We start from the raw sequence: 5,080 nt of genomic DNA on the forward strand, positions 1-5,080 counted from the left end.
TTTTCAATAGCCTCATATGGATGCGAAAGCTGGACAGTGAATAAGGAAGATCGTAGAAGAATTGATGCCTTTGAGTTGTGGTGTTGGAGGAGAATACTGACATATTGTCCGGAGGAAACAGTCACTGGAGAAGGATGTCATGTTGGGTAAGGTGGAGGGACAGAGAAAAAGAGGAAGACCCCTAACGAGATGGATTGGCCAGGTGGAATCATTGATGGACTCAAGTGTGGCAACGGTAGTGAGGTTGGCCCAGAATCGGACATTGTTTCGTTCTGCTGTGCATGGGGTCGCTATGAGTTGGTTCCGACTCGATGGCACCTGAAAACAACTATAACATACACTCACATATACAAGTGGAATTTATTTTCTTTTTTAGATTCTGATGAGAGAATAATGAACCACAGAAATCATTCAGCAGTGACTGAGTTCTTCCTTGCTGGACTAACAGAAAGTCCTGAACTCCAGCTACCCCTCTTCCTCCTTTTCCTAGGAATCTATATGATCACAGTCATAGGAAATGTGGGCATGATCACACTGATTGGACACAGTTCTCACCTTCACACCCCCATGTACTATTTCCTCAGCAGCTTGTCCTTCATTGATCTCTGTTATCCCACTGTCATTACACCTAGAATGCTGGTGAACTTTGTGACAGAGAAGAACATCATTTTGTACCCAGAATGCATGGCTCAGCTCTATTTTTTCTTGTTTTTTGCAATTGCAGAGTGCCATATGCTAGCTGCAATGGCATATGAGCACTGTGTTGCCATCTCTAACCCCTTACGTTATAATGTTATCATGTCTTCTCATATCTGCTTGTGGCTCACAACGGGAGTTTTTATTTTGGGTATCAGTGGCTCTACAATTCATACAGGCTTCATGATGGAGCTCTTTTTCTGCACGACTACTGTTATTAACCATTATTTCTGTGATCTCTTTCCACTGCTGCAGCTATCCTGCTTTAGCATCTATATCAATGAAATAATTGTTCTGAGTCTGAGTACATTTACCATATTTATTCCTGCCTTAGCCATCTTGTCTCCTACATGTTTATATTTACCAGCATTGTCCACATTTGCTCCACTAAGAGCAGATCCAAAGCCTTTGCATCTGCAGTTCTCATATATCAGCATTTACACTCTTTTGTGGTTCTCTGGCATTCATGTATCTGTAGCCATCAAGTGTCAACTCCATGGTCCAAGGGAAAGTGTCTTCTGTGTTTTATACTATTGTTGCTCCAATGCTCAACCCATGATCTATACTCTGAGGAATAAAGATGCCAAATTTGCCCTGAAGAAAATTCTAGAACATCAATCATGATCTTGAATAGAATCAATAATACAATGCCCTGTCAGAAACAGATCTTTGGTTTGTTGAGATATATAATTCACTCAGGTAATTATTGAAATGTGTGAGCTCATCCACACATCTTTCCCCTAGATGACATATGTCCCAAATTCTCCTTCATGCAACATCTTCCTTCAATCTTTATTAATGGGCTTTCTAGCGTAGTGGTTATAAGTCGGGTTGCTAACCACAAGGTCAGCAGTCATTCTGCACGAAGAAGATGAGGCTTTCTACTCCTGTAAGGGTTCACAACCTAGGAAGTCCTATGCAGGGTGGCTTTGAGTGAGAAACGATCCATGGCACACAGCCATTATCAAGATATAAAGAGAAATACAGAGTATAGAATCAAAGACTGGTTAGAATTAAAAACAAAACAAAACTGTAGTCTCACTTTTAATAAGAATGCCAACAAGAAAAACAAGGAAGATGATGATGACAAGAGTACCATACATTAATAATGTCAAGTAGCTTAAATGCATCAATTTACTTAATATTTACAATATTCCCCCATGGGCAAGTTCCAGTAATATTACCTTTCCAAAGATGAGAAAAATCAACACCTAGAGAGTTTGTATAACTAGTCTAGAGTAAAAATTAATCAACTAATCCTCTGGGAAAAATGTGAGAAATTTGATTTCAAAATTCATGATTCTACTCAAACTGCTTTGCAGAACAAAAGTAACGATTGGAAGTCAAAGGACTACCTAGGAATTCTCTTCACACTGTGAACCCCTAGTTTCCAATATGACTGTATTTCTGTCCTCTGAATATTGTAGTGTTGGTGGTGGCTGTTTGTTGTGGAGTTGATTCCAAATCATAACAATCCTGTATACGGTTTATGAGAGCAAAATGCATCATCTTTCTCCCACGCAACAGCTGGTAGATTCAAACTGCTGACCTTTCAGTTAGCAGCTCATCTTGAAATCCATTATAATACCAGAGTTCTTTCTCATATTTAATATGTATAGAGTAATATCATTCTTACTAAAATGTACAATAATTAAAATAACATTTTATCTTGAATGAGAAAGAGAAATGCTTTTACTAATTGATAAACACAGGGATCATTAATTTGTGATAATTATGAATATTAGTCTGAGTTATATTTCTTACTTAGGGTCCTAACTCAAAATAGCAAAAAGATTGGAAAGCTACCTCTTTCTTGTTAAGATGTTGTGGCTCTTTCCCCCAGTTTCCTTTACACAGAGTAAGGGCAGGAACATAACTACATTGTTGATCTTATATTTATATTGTAACAGTTTCACCAAGATTGAAGGGTTGTCTTCTATAGTATCTGTTTTAACAATCCCAGGAAAGTAGTATAATGACCTAAATTTAGGTTATGAATTCCTCCCCTGTGCTCTTGGAAGATGTAACTTATGATTCCCCATTCCCCATGCCCCTAAAGCAAAACCAATCCAAATAAAACACAGCCATTATGTCAATTGTGCTTTACAGTGATTATATTTAAGGTTTCTGAAACTGTAAATGCAAGTTTACATTTACATTATGCAAACAAACAGACTGCCTCATTATTTTTCTGAGGTTCAATGTTTCAACAATGAATAGGTGATTAGTCATCCAATGATTAACAGACTATGATTGGATTTGACTTCATGATTGAAGTGGTATTATTTCAGAAGGCTCTGCTTATTACCAGAACATATGAATGGTTTGCAAGATAAGTATTTCATGTCTTCTATGATAGTTAGTGTTTGTTGCAGAAGTCCAAGACTTGTTGTTGTTGTTGTCAGGTGCCATCGAGTCGGAACCGACTCATAGCGACTCCATGCACAGCAGAACGAAACAATGCTCGATCCTGGGCCAACCTCACCACCGCTGCCACCCCCGAGTCCATCAATGATGCCACCTGGCCGATCCATCTCGTTGGAGGTCTTCCTCTTTTTCTCTTCTATCATTTCATGTCTTCTATGATAGTTAGTGTTTGTTGCAGAAGTCCAAGACTAGGGAGATATAAATTAGTAAAAAACATAATAATTATAGATTTCATTCTAAGTATAATATTTGTTGAGGTGCTCTGGTGCTATTGTGGGTAAAACGTTGGGCTGCCAATTACAAGGTCAACAGTTCAAATCTACCAACTGATAAGATTTTCCTGCTTCTATAAATATTTATAGCCTCAGAAATCCCCTATATGGGTTCCCTATAAGTCAGAACTGATTTGATGGCATGCTACCAACACCATGACCAGAATCACCATAATACTAATCAACAATCTGATAGAGTCTATGAACATGTATGTTTTTGAAGTCCTGGTATGGTATTATAGGATAAGCACTGAACTTCTGTCAGAATGGTCAGCAGTTCAGTTCCACCAGCTGCTGATTGGAAACTCTATACAGGGTCACAATGACTCTGAACCCAATTGACAACCCTTAACAGCAAAAACATGTATCTTTAATCTACTTTTGCAAAGACAACAAATACATTTTACAAAGTATGATATCAGAGTCCTAGTTAAAAGAAACAAGTACTGTATTACTGTGCTCCATTGAGATATAGTATGTGAAATATTGGGAAAATGGAAAACTTCAGGGAAAATATTTATAAATTGTGTTTTTTGAAAATTAACTGAAAAAACTGGTAATAAAAAATACTTGAAGCATTCTCTCGGTGGACTAGCAGCTGTGACTCTAGGTGGCCTTCGCCAGATAGGCTAGCTTGGGGGCAGGGCATGAAGCACACTCTAGGCCATCTGGCTGTGCATGGCGGGGCCCCACATACCAATCTTGGCTGGAATCTCAGGTAGGCCAGGAGGGGCCCGCAGCTGAGTTTGAATCATTTCAAGCTGGGGCCTAATGACTGTAATGGCTGCTGAGAAGCCCAGAGGGCTTAAAGGCCCAGATTGAGTTGCCCTTGCTGAGGTCACTCTACTGCTGCAGTAAGGTCACATGTGGCCAAGTAGTGCTGGGGTCCTAGCACTTTTCAGCGGCCGACGTCCGGCATTGCCACTTGGTGGAGCCTCTAGGAAGCGTTGGGACTGTGGCAGCACTCAAAGGGAACCTTGTCTCAATCCAGGGCGACAAGAAGACTGTCCAGTGTGACACTGCCTAGGTTGTTGGGAGATGCGCCTATCTAGCAAGGAGTACTAGTGAGGCACTGTGGGTTAATGCACTAGACTGCAAAGCCATCTGAACTGCAAGGTCAGCGGTTCAAGCTTACCAGCGGCTCCTCAGACACCGTATACAGGGTCTCTATGGGTCGGGATCAAAGGGCACGTAACAACAACAACAACGGGAGTCCTGGTGTGCTATAGGATAAGCACTGGACTGTTAACTTCAATGTCAGCCACTCAAACACATTCCCAGCCACTCCTCTGAAGCACGTTGGACTTCTAACTGCAAGGTCAGCAGTCTGAATCCACCAGCTGCTCTTCAGGAGAAAAATGATGTTTTCTGCACCTGTGAAGATTTACTGCCTCAGAAATGCTATACAAGGTCCCTGTGAGTTGGAACCAACTTCACGGCACACAACCACCATCAGTGGGTATGCAATCGGTTGGTGAAAAAAGACAATAAAATGAATTCACACAGTGGCTGCAACAATGAGCTGTAACAACAAGCAATCCAATGTAAAGCAGAGCAAAACACTGTTGGGTGCATCATCACAATCATTGCAACATTTGTGCAGCTATTATGTTCATCTTGTTGAGGGTCTTCCTCTTTTTAGCCATGTCTCTATGAGGGGGCTTAAAAAACTTCATGGAAAAATT

The 5,080-nt window shown here is 40.4% G+C and overlaps 1 pseudogene; it reads left to right on the top strand.

Annotated features, from left to right (window-relative positions):
- The first annotated feature begins 393 nt into the window (after positions 1–393).
- Positions 394–1,320, top strand: LOC102832488 (annotated as a pseudogene).
- Positions 1,321–5,080: the final 3,760 nt, after the last annotated feature.

This window comes from Chrysochloris asiatica, unplaced genomic scaffold, assembly GCF_000296735.1.
Source record: "Chrysochloris asiatica unplaced genomic scaffold, ChrAsi1.0 scaffold00410, whole genome shotgun sequence".
NCBI classification, from domain to species: domain Eukaryota; kingdom Metazoa; phylum Chordata; class Mammalia; order Afrosoricida; family Chrysochloridae; genus Chrysochloris; species Chrysochloris asiatica.